We start from the raw sequence: 15,159 nt of genomic DNA on the forward strand, positions 1-15,159 counted from the left end.
TTTCACCTCTGCAAACTGACTCAATTCACCCTCTCCTCCAGCAGTTTCTGCAACTTGTCGTCCAGGACTCCATACAGCTGCCTTCCATCTCCGATGCTTTCCCACAATACGGCAGGACCCATCAGTAAACAAGGCATACTGCTTTTCACTTTCTGACAGTTTATTATATGGTGGGGCCTCTTCAGCAAGTATCACCTCCACCTCTGGTGACATTCCAAAATCTTTACCCTCTGGCCAGTCCATGATGACTTCTAGAATGCTTGGACGACTGGAATTTCCTATTCGAGCTTGCTATGTAATTAGTGCAGCCCACTTACTCCATGTAGCATTGGTTGCATGACGTGTAGAGGAGACCCTGCCATTGAACATCCAGCCCAGCACAGGCAACCGGGGTGCCAGGAGGAGCTGTGCTTCAGTGCCAATGACTTCTGAAGCAGCTCGAACCCCTTCATAGGCTGCCAGTTTCTCTTTCTCAGTTGGGGTATAGCTGCTCTCAGATCCTCTGTATCCCCGACTCCAAAAGCCGAGGGGTAGACTTTGAGTCCCCCCTGGAGTTTTCTGCCAGAGCCTTTAGGCAGGACCATTCTACCTGGATGCATTGTAGACTGCATGTTTCACATCTATCCCTGTCCAGACTGGTCCAAGGGCAACTGCATCAACTGTATCTCATTTAATTTGCTCAAAGGCTTGTTGTTGCTCAGGGCCCCATATAAAATCACTCTTCTTCCTGGTCACATGATAGAGAGGGCTTACAATCAAACTGTAATTTGGGATGTGCCTTCTCCAGAACTCCACAACACCCAAGAAAGCTTGTGTTTCTTTCTTATTAATTGGTGGAGACATGGCTGTTATCTTGTTGATCACATCTGTGGGGATCTGGCTACTTCCATCTTGCCATTTTATTCCCCAAAATTGAATCTCCTGTGCAGGTCCCTTGACCTTACTCATTTTATGGCAAAACCGTCTTTCAACAGGTTTTGGATTATTTTCCTCCCTTTCTCAAAAACCTCTTCTGCTATATCACCCCACAGAATTATGTCATAAAGGTATTGCAAGTTTTCTGGAGCTTGCCCCTGTTCCAGTACACTCTGGATCAGTCCATGGCAGTCGGTTCCAAGTGGTGTACTGGACAGCCCTCCAAGTAAAAGCAAACTGTGGCCTGCACTCTGCTGCCAATTGAGAAAAATGCATTGGCAATATCAATCATGGCATCCCACTTGGCTGCCTTTGACTCTAGTTCATATTGAAGTTCTAGCATGTCCGATACAGCAGCAGTCAATGGTCTTGTGACTTCATTCAGGCCATGATAGTCTATTGTTAGTTTCCACTCTCCGTTAGACTTTTGCACTGGCCATATGGGGCTATTAAAGGGTGAGTGGGTCCTACTGATCACTCCTGGGCTCTCCAGTCTACGGATCAGCTTATGGATGAGGATCAGGGAGTCTCGATTGGTGTGATATTGCCATCAATGTACTGTTGTGGTCATGACTGGCACTTGTTCTTTGACCTTCAGCAACCCCACAACAGAATGATCCTCTAAGAAACCAGGCAAGGTGGACAGCTGCTCAGTTTCCTTTGTCTCCAAAGCAGCAATACCAAAAGCCCATTGGTACCCTTTTGGGTGTTTGAAGTACCCTCTCCTGAGGTAGTCTATGCCAAAGATGCATGGGACCTCTGGACCAGTCACAATGGGGTGCTTTTGCCCCTTCCTCCCAGTCAGGCTGATTTCAGCCTCCAGTACAGTCAACTCTTGGGATCCTCCTGTCACTCTAGAAATACATATGGGTTCCCCCCCTTGACAGCTTGATGGCATCAGGGTACACTGTGCACCGGTATCTACTAGAGCCTTATACTTCTGTGGGACTGATGTGCCAGGCCATCTGATCCACACAGTCCAGTAAATCCGATTGTCCCCTACCTCCACCTGGCTGGAGGCAGGGCCCCTCTAATAGTGATCACAACATTGGACACTTACATATTGTAGAAAGGGACTAGTCTTCTTTATCACAGGAGCTGGATTAAAATCAGCTCTTCCACTCCGTCTGGGAACCTGGTCACCAGAGACTGAAGCCGCAGCTTTCATGGGATGATCATCCTTGACCTTCATTCTCCTCTTCAATTCACGCACCCATTCCTCCAGAGCTGAGGTGGGTTTTCCATCCCACTTCCTCATGTCTTCTCTGTGATCCCGCAGGTAAAATCATAGGGTGCCCATGGCGTATACCTCCTATATCTTCTCTCTCGAGCAGTAGGGTGCTTTTTGTTAATAGCTGAGATGTGGGTTGGTACATGTGGGGACCTGGATAGATTAGATATGTCATCTCTCAGTTGTTTGAACTCCTGGGACAGTGTTTCCACAGCTGAAATGCTGGAAGGTGTGATACTGTCTCCCAGCTCCCGGAGTTGATGAATCATTTCATCCACTGTTGGTGGTTCTATGTCATTCCAGGTATTGCTGCCAATGAGTGAGCATGTGATGAATATGCATTCCATGTAAATTTCCCCTACGTGCGTCGTGTACATTTGAATTCGTCTGGAACTATGGGTGCATTCCTGGCATTCGGCTTGCTGATTCCCTTAGAGACCGGATGCCTTTCTCTAGAGTAGTCCACTTGGCCGAATGACTCATAACATCATCCTTGTCTGGAAACCTTTCTTTCACAGCTGCCAAGAGCCACCTCCAAAGACTGAGGGACCGTTTCTCTTTTGCAATTGTTTTGTCAATTCCCCCTTCTCTAGCAAGTGATCCCAGATGCTTAGCTTCCCTACCTTCTAGTTTGTGAACGTTGTCCCCATTGTCCCAACATCGGAGCAAGCAGGTGATGATGTGCTTCCCTGGTTGATGGGTAAAATCTTTTTGCATATTCCGTAGCTTGGTTGAGGTCCGGGGTCGAGAAGTCACCTCTTCTGTCTCTGATTCACATAATAATAACTCCTGATCAGATGCTGTCCTGGGTAGTAAGTGCATTGTTTCTTCATCTTCGTCTTTCTTGCCTCTTTTTTGCTTTTCCCCTTGCGTACAGATGCAACCAATATTGGCACAAATTGGTCCTTTGGATTAGCTGCAGTGATTATCACTGTGGCTGCAGTATCTGTTGTCGGGGTTTGGGTAGCTGCTGTACTTGTCACTGGGGCTGGTGTAGCTGCTGTGCTTGGAGCTGGAGTAGCTGCTTTATCTGTTGTAGTCAGAGTTTGAGTTGCTGCTGTACTTGTCACTAGGGTTGCTGCAGCTGCTGTATTTGGAGTTTGAGTATATGTGTTGTCTGTTGCTTTGCCATCAGATCCAGAGACATGTTTTTCCTTTTGAAGATCCTTGGTATTGTTGAACAGGGCTCTGTAAGCATAGCCCAAGCCCCAGCACGTTGACATTATTTCTCCTTCTCTAGTATGACCAGGATGACAAAACACCTCATTTAAGTGTTTTACTAATTTTTCTGGGTTTTGCACTTGTTTAGTGGTGAAGTTCGTAAGCACTGGAGGTGCCCATTAGCCTAGATACTTACAGTCATAGAATCATAGAATAGTTAGGATTGGAAAAGACCTTAAGATAATCTATTTCCAACCCCCGGCCATGGGCAGGGACACCTCACACTAAACCATGTCACCCAAGGCTTCGTCCAACCTGGCCTTGAACACTGCCTGGAATGGAGCATTGACTACCTCCCTGGGCAACCCACCCTAACAGGAAAGAATTTCCTCCTTATATCCAATCTAAACTTCCCCTGTTTAAGTTTTAACCTGTTACCTCTTGTCCTGTCACTACAGTCCCTAATGAAGAGTCCCTCCGCAGCATCCCTATAGGCCCCCTTCAGATACTGGAAGGTTGCTATGAGGTCTCCACGCAGCCTTCTCTTCTCCAGGATGAACAGCTCCAACTTTCTCAGCCTGTCTTCATACTGGAGGTGCTCCAGTCCCCTGATCATCCTCATGGCCCTCCTCTGGACTTGTTCCAACAGCTCCTGCCGCAGAAAATATATGGACTCAGTCAGAGATCAATATGATCAGACAAAAAGCCGTTTATTACAAAGCCTTAACCCCTTAAATACTATTTCTTACATGCACTTACAGTGATTTGGCATATTATGATTGGATACATGTCCTGAAGACCCTTTGCAACTAGCATATAATTGGTTAAGCACAGGTGTGGGAACTTGACCTCAAAAGCTTGCCAACAGTCCACAGTTCTCATTACCTCAGTGAATTCCAGCTTCTTCTTATCTTGCTTGCTTAAGCTTCCTTGGGCCTCTCATGGCCTTGCTGTATCTTTCAGGATTATTCAGAGTTTATGTACCAATTATCCATTCTCCTGTGAGAACACTGTGTCCACATCTCCCCCTTTTTGTTTTATATACATTTTGGGTGACTCTACTTGAGCAGGGGATTTGGGCTAGATCATATCTCCAACATATGCCAACTACAGGCTGCTGGGCCTGCCCCTTTTTTCTCCTGTATGGTTCTCTGGTAACAGGAGAGGCCATCCTTCATATCAAGGTCTGGCATGGCATGTGTCCCCACCGCTCCACGCCTGCTGGGTTGCAGCCAACAGCAGAGCTAAAGGTTCTTTTGGTGGCAAACACAGAGGCCAACCCAGTCTTTCCCTTGGCTGTGGTAGCAGGCATTTTGTCAGCCTCAGTCCTTGCACCTTGTTGTCAATGCAGAGTTTCACCTGCTTCATCCAGTAACAAGTCACTACTACAGCAAGGCACACAAAAATTTACATTAGCAGAGTAACTATTACAGGGCTCAGCAGCATGTTGAAGATGCTGGGGGCAGCGAGGAACTAGCCAAAGAAATTTCTTACCAGTGGAATTCTCCCCCCCTCTTAATTTGTTCCATTACCTGCTTTATAACACTACCATTGTATTAAAATCTTTCTAGCTTTTGCCTTAGCATTTTCTAGCAGCTACTGCAAATTTCCATACTCTAACATCTCTTTTACAAGTGACAAAACTATACAATACAGGGTGTAGTTTCTTATTAGCAACTTGCTAGTAAATAAATCATTTGTCCCCTGTAAGAGGCAAGGAGAAGCAGACAGGCCAACCCAATATGGGTGATAAGAAACTTCTACTTTATTTGTGACACAGTTCACACCTATATAGGAGTGGTATTCAGCCACTCCTTCTTGGCATAACAGTATTGGTTAGCCCCCACAGCTTCCTCCACATTCTCCTCCCAGGTCCGGTCTCCGGCTACCTTGTGGGGGCCACCCCTTGCCTTGCTTGCACAGAACTCTATGGTTCTGCTCTTAGAGTCATTCTGCAACAATTCCCCCCTTTTTCTTTGTGCAAGCAAGGCATTATGGGTTATTCTGTTCACCTGTTTTATCACACAACTATAAACAAGTCTAATAGCTACGATGATTAACCTAACAATGAAGTGCAATACTTCAAACAACAGTGTTTGACTCAACCTGTAATGCCCCATTAAAACAACCATCTAATTATTCTTAGAATACTGCTCATTTACTATTGCTGGGTAAGCTGAGCCAGGGTTCTCAGCTGTGCATGCATCGAATTAACATAATCAGAGAGACTCATACAACACATTCCATCAAACTCTTCACATCCATGTCCCTGTTCCAACAACAAAAGGTTCTGCAGTGTTGCATGTCTTACAGAGTCAACATTAAAACAAATCAGGAATTGCCTTCGATGTAGAATTGCCTGCTTAGCAACTCAGCAACCCAGTCTGCTTAGCTGAGCCAAGGCCCTGGCTGAAGCACTTACAGTGATTTGGCATATTATGATTGGATACATGTTTTGAAGACCCTTAGTGACTAAAATATAATTGGTTAAACACAGGTGTGAGAACTCAACCTTGAAAGCTTGCCAACAGTCCACAGTTCTCATTAACTTGGTGAATTCCAGCCTCTTATCTTGCTTGCTTAAGCTTCTTCAGGCCTCTTAAGCCTTGCTGTGTCTTTCAGGATTATTCAAAGTTTATGTACCAATTATGCATTCTCCTGTGAGACCACTGTCTCCACATCTCCCCCCTTTTGTTTTATCCAGTAACAAGTCACTACTACAGCAAGGCACACACACATTTACATTAGCAGAGTAACTATTACAGGGTGCAGCAGCATGTTGAAGATGCTGATGGCAGTGAAGGACTAGCCAAAGAAATTTCATACCAGTGGAATTCTCCCCCCCTCTTAATTTGTTCCATCACCTGCTTTATAACGCTACCATTGTATTAAAATTTTTCTAGCTTTTGCCTTAGCATTTTCTAGCAGCTACTGCAAATTTCCATACTCTAACATCTCTTTTACAAGTGACAAATCTATACAATACAAGGTGTAGTTTCTTATTAGCAACTAGCTAGTAAATACAGGTGGTTTTATACACAAAATCACAACCTCTAATATAGCTACTTTACAAGCACACATATTCAGGATGTTACTTTTCAGTTGCCCCCAAGTGATGTTTTGCAGTTATTTGTTCTTTCTCTTCCTCTATCTCAGTCTGCTTGGGGTAATCACGGTCAGCTCCTGTAGCTGAGGCATCAGGTTTATCCATTCGTCTGTCCAGCTCATGGCAGGGCTTCACAAACTTTGCAGACAGTCGCCATGGACCTATAGGCCATAGGACACAAATATACCCCCTCCCCCAGGTTATCAGTTCTTCAGAAGTAGACAGGTTAGACAGGTTAAGTGCAGCATCATTATTCTCTCCCCCCTCCCCTTTTTTTTTTTTTTTTTACTCCCTGCAAAAGCCATCATTACTACCACTACAGTCCCACGTACAGAACGTGGCACAAGGACCCTGTGGAGACTAACAGCAAACCAGCTCCGAGAAGCATCATTGCAGTGCGAGGTGGCAGGCTCAAACTTGGCAGGCGTCCCCGCAGAGGCTCTGCCTCCCCCACATCGCATGAGGCTTGGGCTTTTATACTGACCAAAATGCACACTCATTCCGACACAGGTGACCAGCCTGTGCTGGAAGAAGTGGCCAGCAGTATCTACAGAGGTCTCCAAGGGTTGATAGAAACCTGGACATACTTATATTTACCAACTTCTAGTACATGAGTATCACAGAGAAACTGTATGGGCTCCCCCTGTCAATTGCAAGAAAAAATCATAACATATACAGCTTGAGTATAAGAGGATTTTAACGCTGTCCTGGGTTCAGCAGTAGCAGTCATGTTTCTCCTCCTTGGTAGCTGGTGCAGTGCAGTGTTTTGACTTTCGGCTTGGGAACAGAGCTGATAGAGATGTTTTGGTTTGGCCAAGGACTTTGTGAGCCTCATGCTTTTCTGCAAAGATGCCCATTGCAGAAAATTCCCCAGTAATGATCACATATTTGGTTACCCATTGTTATAACTGAGCGTCTCCAGGGCCAGTAAGTCTGAGCAGACCGACCCGGGAGACAAAGAGTCAGGGTCTGGAAGCTGAGGATATAAATCTGGCTCGGATTCAGGGGCTGATCCTGCGCCGAACTCGGGGTCTCCATTGCTCGCAGCTGTGTCTTTCTTATCAGATGTATCTCGTTCGGTATGTAGCCATCTGCAGACCTGGCTCCTCCGTGACTGAGTTAAAAATTTTTTCACTCTAATGCATAGGGGGTTGGAAAGGCTCGCGGTTCCTTTAAATCTCCCGCTAGCGCATGATCCCTATTTTCTACTGCGTGCTTCACAGTGGCGCCGCAATCGAGGCACCGCCCTCTTTCTTTCGGATTCCTCGACTTTTATCATACGTATACCTTCTAATATACTTTCTCTGTCCTTTTCAAAGTCCCTACTTTCGGAACTGGGGTGGTGGGGGAGCAGGGGGTTACACCTCCTCCGCGGCACCTTCTGATGGAGGGGGAGAAAAGGAAGGGGGGGGTGGGAACCCTGTGCTCCCGCGAGTTTGGGGGGGGGAACGAGTTGTAATCTTCCCCCGGTTTCAACCGACCGGGGCCGTCAGTTCCGAGTTTCTCCGTTGCTACCGCAGCAGTTTTCTTTTCTGCCTTGTATCTTTTTATACAGTTCATTACTTCCCTCCGTGGTTTACCGAGATTCTTTGCCTTTTTATAATCATTAAGCACTGAGTCAAGTAGTTCATCACCAAACTTTCGCCACTCACTCTCCTCAAATATTGTATTAGGATCTGCAAAAAAACTCTCTTAGCCTTCCCTAGCCACTAGACCTGCTAGCTGCTTTAGAGTCTCAGGCTCAATTCCCCGCTTTTATAAAAAGCACTGTAAAAAGTTCAGGGCTCAGTTCCCCGCTTTTATAAAATCACTGTAATAAGTCCAGGGCTACCTCTCGGTCCATTTTCATGGCCAGCCTTTTCCGGATTGTCTTCTTCTGGGTCATCCTGTAACCTCGGTCTCCGGATCGGCCTCCCGACACAGCAGTGTCTGGTTCGCCCCAGCGGCGGATTCTTTTGGTTAGTCCAAGCACCCGGGTCCGTCACGCCACCGCAGCAGCATTGCCCACGCTTCCCGGCCGCTGCCGCCGCTCACTCGCCGTTCCGGGTCCCCGTCGACCGGGGCCCTGTATCCCAGGTCCCCGCTAGTCGTGGCCCTGTATCCAGGTCCCCGTCGACCGGGGCCCTGTATCCGGGTCCCCGTTAAACTGGGGCCCTGTATCCGGGTCCCCGCTAGTCGGGGCCCTGTATCCCGGGTCCCCGTCGACCGGGGCCCTGTATCCGGGTCCCCGTTAAACTGGGGCCCTGTATCCAGGTCCCCGCTAGTTGGGGCTCTGTATCCCGGGTCCCCGTCGACCGGGGCCCTGTATCCGGGTCCCCGTTAAACCGGGGCCCTGTATTCTGGGTCCCCGCTAGTCGGGGCCCTGTATCCAGGTCCCCGCTAGTCGGGGCCCTGTATCGCGGGTCCCCGTCGACCGGGGCCCTGTAATCCAGGTCCCCGCTAGTTGGGGCCCTGTAATCCGGGTCTCTAGCGACCAGGGCCCTGTAGTCCGCGTCCCTGTTCGGGCGCCATTTGTAAGCGGCGAGGAGAAGCAGACAGGCCAGCTACCCGTTAAAAACTTTTACATGAACCCAACAATACATAAAACACTGATTGCCCTCAACACACACACACACGTGTGGGATCCTGTCCTGGGTTCAGCAGTAGCAGTCATGTTTCTCCTCCTTGGTAGCTGGTACAGTGCAGTGTTTTGACTTTCAGCTCGGGAACAGAGCTGATAGCGATGTTTTGGTTTGGCCAAGGACTTTGTGAGCCTCATGCTCTGCCAGGGAGGAGGGGAAGCCAGGAGGAAGCAGAGACAGGACACCTGACCCAAACTGACCAAAGAGGTATTCCATACCACAGCACGTCATGCCCAGGATGTAACTGGGAGTTAGCCGGAAGGGCTGGGAGACTGCAGGGTTGGAGGAGGTATCGGTCGGAGCTTGGTCGGGCTTGGGGGCGAGTTATCGGTCAGCTGGTGCTGAGGTGTTGTATTGTATTCCCTTGTTATTTCCTTTATCATTATTATCATTAGTGGTAGCAGTAGTGATTTGTGTTATACCTTAGTTACTAAACTGTTCTTATCTCAACCCGTGGGAGTTGCATTCTTTTCGATTCTCCTCTCCATCCCTCCGGGAGCAGGGGGAGGGCAAGAAAGGGGGGGAAGTGAGTGAACGAGTTGCCTGACTGGGTTTAAACCACGACAGTTCGTTTTTGGCGCCCAACGTGGGGCACGAAGGGTTGAGATAACGACAGATCTGACCAGATTAATAGTCACTCATCACAATGACGATTTATTGGCTCTCAGAGTTGTTTCGCTTGATCTCACAGCTTCAGAATGTTGTAACTTACGTAGAGCCGGTATTTGCTGTGTTAGTGTTTATCAAGTGTGGGGCCTGGGCTAAGGTTCTTGTCTCACTGTGCTTTATGGCAATGGCTTGTAATACGGGCGGGCTCCAGCAGCAGGGCGGGACGGACATGGCCGTGGACTTGTACCTGGCCGTCCGGCTGCTCTTCACCGTCCTGGCCCTCGCCCTACTCTCCATCTTCGTGAGGCTGCGGGGAGCTGAGGGGGAGCGGCCCCTGGAGCCGGCGGCAGCCGAAGCGGCCCGGGAGAGCGGCCCCGGGGACCAGGCGGCGGCGGGAGCGGGGCCGGAGGCCGCGAGGGGACGGCTGCCGGTGGAGGAGGTCGGGGCGGTCGAGGAGAGGAAGGAGGCAGCTGCCGAGCAGCGGGAGAAGGCGGTGGAGGAGCCGAGCCCCGCGGAGGAGCCCAGCCCCGCGGAAGAGCCCAGCCCCGCGGAAGAGCCGAGCCCGGCGGCCGAGCCCAGCCCGTGACGGTCGAAAGCATTTCCCGGAAGGCGCCCGCCGAGCCCAGGAGGATGCAGGAGACCACGCAGCATTTCCCAGCAAGGCAGAGGAGGAAGAGCTGGACTCAAGAAAAGAGAAGCTGGCGGTGGGAGAGCCGGCAAGCACAGCAGCTACACCAGCCCCAGTGACAAGTACAGCAGCATCAACTGAGAGTTCTGAAGGTTTTGAATGGCCTTTGGGTACCCTTGGGACCTGCCTGCTGATTGTGATGGGGATCAGCATGTTGGCACACACACAGGCTGTGTTCTACCCACAACCATTTTGTCTGATCTCAGAAGTTAAGCAGAGTCAGGTTTGGGTCTTGTCTGGGGTTAGACAACAATATAGGGGGACCAAGAGATTTTCTCCAAGGCTGGACAGTCATGAGTGGCAGGGCATGTGGGACAGTATGGGCAAGTATCTTGTCCACTGGGCCCCTCCAGTGCCTTGGAAGCATTGGAGATGGAAGGCAGCTGTATGGAGTCCCCAGCAACAAGCTGCAGAAACTGCTAAAGGGGACAGTGAATTATTTTGAGCCTGGTGGGCCCATGGCACTTCAGGCCATCAGAGCAGAGATGCAACACAGAGATGGACTCATGATCGAGGGGTGGACTTAGCAATGGACACTATTGCCCAGATTATTCACGAGTGTAAACACTGCACACAGTCTCTCCTGCTCTGGAAGACTGTTACAAGAGATGGAGCCTGACATCATGGACCAAATGGACTCAGCAGCTTTATAGGGACTGGTCCATGCACTAAGATAAGAGTGCACTGAGATAAGAGTGATGGTATATTGAAAATGTGGGATCTGAGCATGACGTGAATGGTATGGAATAAGGGGTGGATAATGTCCTGGGTTCAGCAGTAGCAGTCATGTTTCTCCTTCTTGGTAGCTGGTACAGTGCAGTGTTTTGACTTTCAGCTCGGGAACAGAGCTGATAGCGATGTTTTGGTTTGGCCAAGGACTTTGTGAGCCTCATGCTCTGCCAGGGAAGAGGGGAAGCCAGGAGGAAGCAGAGACAGGACACCTGACCCAAACTGACCAAAGAGGTATTCCATACCACAGCACGACATGCCCAGGATGTAACTGGGAGTTAGCCGGAAGGGCTGGGAGACTGCAGGGTTGGAGGAGGTATCGGTCGGAGCTTGGTCGGGCTTGGGGGGCGAGTGATCGGTCAGCTGGTGCTGAGGTGTTGTATTGTATTCCCTTGTTATTTCCTTTATCATTATTATCATTAGTGGTAGCAGTAGTGATTTGTGTTATACCTTAGTTACTAAACTGTTCTTATCTCAACCCGTGGGAGTTGCATTCTTTTTGATTCTCCTCTCCATCCCTCCAGGAGCAGGGGGAGGGCAAGAAAGGGGGGGAAGTGAGTGAACGAGTTGCCTGACTGGGTTTAAACCACGACAGATCCCACAAGCACACTCCGCACAAGTACAATATTTGAAACACAAAAAGACAATTATTACTCCTACTACACAGTCCCACATACAGAACGTGGCATAAGGACCCTGTGGAGACTAACAGAAAAACATCACATGAGGCTTGGGCTTTTATACTGACCAAAATGCACACTCATTCCGACACAGGTGGCCAGCCTGTGCTGGAAGGAGTTGTTAGAAACCTGGACATACTTATTTTTACCAACTTCTAGTTCATAAGTATCACATAGAGACTGTATTAAATGAGACATCGTATGCCCAATACCCCTGATAAGAGCATACGAAAGACCTTCCCATCACCGAAAACACACACAATATGCCTGTATCCCGTGTTTGTCTCGCTGTAGGTTTGGGGGGGTCGGGGGGTGGTTTGTTTTGTTTGGTTTTTTTTTACTTTAACGTAAAAAAGATTGCTCTCTTCACTTTAAGAAGGGCTGGACACATCCATAAAACAGAAGTCCTAAGCTGAAATTTCAATTCATTCAATCACTGACAAGGGGGGTGTCCTGGGGCAGTGCTGACTCTTTCCAGGGTTTCACCCATCGAGCTGGCACCCACCGAGGACCAGAATCTGTAATTATACACATATAACCTCGACCAGTTAGTTCTACTTCTGAAGGACCTTTCCAAATGCCGGTTTCCAAGTCCTTATACTCGACCAGAATATTGGGAGTTTTAGTCATATAACCTGAACCTAGTGCCTGACCATGTATATTATGGTGGGGGGGTCATTAAAGTCTCCTGTCAATCGCAAAAAATTCATAACATATACAGCTTTCTGTATCCTTGCTACTGGTGTAAGTCCTTCTTCCCCTGTTTTTTGTTTTTCCAACAATTGTTTCAAAGTTTGATGTGTTCATTCAATAATATCTTGTCCTGTAGGAGAATGAGGAATACCAGTGACATGAGAAATACCCCAAGTATTCAAAAATCTCGAAAGCGTTGAAGAGGTATAGCTAGATGCATTGTCTGTTTTTAGCTGTAAAGGTACTCCCATAGCTGCAAAACAACCACATAGGTGCATGATTACATGTCGTGCAGTCTCACCAGCCAGGGGAGTGGCCCAGACAAAGTGAGAAAAAGTATCAATAGTAACATGGACATATTTCAGTTTCCCGAAAGAGGGTACATGAGTCACATCCATTTGCCAAAGCTGAAGAGGCTGAATGTCTCGAGGGTTGACTCCAAGGCCTATACCTACTGCTTGGCCTTGACAATTGGGGCAAGACTGCACAATGCCTCAGGCATCTGTTAGGGACAGTCCAAATTGTCGAACTAACATTTTTGCTAATTGATGGAAAAAGGCATGAGATGCTTGAGCTTGTTGAAAAGTATTTACAGAGGGTCCTGCTCATGCTGGGGCAACTAGTTTATCCACTTTGTTATTGCCTTCACTAAGACTTCCTGGAAAGCCTGAATGACTGTGAATATGCATAATAAAATATGTACATTTATGAGTATTCACAAGATGTAATAAGGTTTTTAACAAGATCCACAGCCTGTGATTAAAGAATATAAAGAATCGCAGACAATATTAAGAGGGCTGTCAGGCCATCGCTGAAATACTGCAATAACAGCACTTAGCTCTAGTGTTTGTAGTGAATTGGAAAAATGACCAAGTATCTTCTGCTCTTTCCAGCCATCATCTGTTTGCCAAATATATCCGGCTGTGTGATTGATTTTGCTTGCATCTGTAAAGACAGTTAATCCTACAACAGGTTTACTAGAATAAAAGGTAACATCTTCAAACTGATTATTCTTTAGCATTGTAAACATCTTATGAGGTGGAAAATGTATATTAAGAGGACCAACAAAACCTATCAGAGCAGACTGAAAAGCAGAGCAAATAGTGGCTGTAGGTAAGGTATGACATGCTGAAACTCCGAGATCAAGAGCAACAAGTTTGAGAGCCAATAAACCAGCCTTGTGATGAGTGACTGTTAATCTGAAACAATAAATGCTTATCACAAATACAATTGGACACACTGTGGTCAGATCTGTCATTATCTCAACCCTTCGTGCCCCATGTTGTGCGCAAAAAGGAACTGTCATGGTTTAAGCCCAGCCAGCAACCCAGAACCATGCTGCCGCTTGCTCACTTCCCCCCCTCTCCTCTTCCTGCTCCCGGAGGGACTGGGAGGAGAATCAAAAGAATGCAACTCCCACGGGTTGAGATAAGAACAGTCCAGTAACTAAGATATAACACAAACCACTACTGCTACCACCAATAATAATAATGATAAAGGAAATAACAAGGGAAGAGAATACAACTGCTCGCCACCCACCAACCGATACCCAGCCCTACCCGAGCAGCGATCTAGCCCTTCCAGGTAACTGCCCCCAGTTTACATACTGGGCATGACGTGCTGTGGTATGGAATACCTCTTTGGTTAGTTTGGGTTAGGTGTCCTGTCTCTGCTTCCTCCTGGCTTCCCCTCCTCCCTGGCAGAGCATGAGACTCAGAAAGTCCTTGGTCAGACTAAACATTACTTAGAGACAATTAAAAACACTGGTGTTATCAGCGTTGTTCCCTGGCTGAAAGTCAAAATCACAGCACTGCACCAGCTACTAAGAAGGAGAAAGATGACTGCTACTGCTAAACCCAGGACAGTGGCAAATATTTTTTTCTGAATTACCATGCAAAGGAGCTTATTGTTACTTGTTGGTATGGACAGATATTTTTTCAGGTTGGCCCGACTCTTGAGTACCTGAGCAGGGCAAATAATGTGACAGAAGCGATTAAGGTGCTATTAAATGAAATAATACCTCGTTTTGGGGTACCAGCAACTATCTCCTCTGACCGTGGTACACATTTCAGTGCCAAATTGTTACCAGAAATAAGCTAGAAATTGGAAATAAACATCATGGACCGGATGAGCTCAACAGCTTTATAGGGATTGGTCCATGCATTAAGGAATGATATGTCTCTCTTTGTGTGTGTGTGGATATCTTCCCTGACCAGGAAACATGCTTTTGGACAGTTGGCAATTACATGTTCCATATAGACTTCACCCCAGTGGGTAAGTGTAAAAAATGAATCACTTAATTAAACAACAACTTGGAAAGATATGTCAAGTGACTAAATTATATTGGTATCAGGCATTACCTTTGGCCTTTTTAAGAATCAGAACAAAACCTCCATCAAAGGAAGGAATTAGCCCATTTGAGATTCTATATGGAAGGCCACACCAATCTCAATTTAAAGAGGAGAGCCTTCAAGAAGTAGGAGAAGGATACCTTCAACAGTTATTAGTAAACTCAGGAAAACAGTTAAAAGAAATAAACAGCAGAGTATTAGGGACCAGGGCCAGAGGTTTAGATTATCCTATTCATCCTTTTCAGCCAGGAGATTGGGTTTATATTAAGAACTTTACAGGTGATCCTCTTGAGGAAAAGTGGAATGGACCTTATCAGGTGCTACTGATCACTTTTACTGCAATCAAGTTAAAAGAGCAACCTGCTTGGATCCGTT

The sequence above is a fragment of the Pezoporus wallicus genome, unplaced genomic scaffold (assembly GCF_028554395.1).
Source record: "Pezoporus wallicus isolate ANWC-B61680 ecotype Strahan unplaced genomic scaffold, APGP_CSIRO_Pwel_v1 contig_4169, whole genome shotgun sequence".
Classification (NCBI taxonomy): Eukaryota; Metazoa; Chordata; class Aves; order Psittaciformes; family Psittacidae; genus Pezoporus; species Pezoporus wallicus.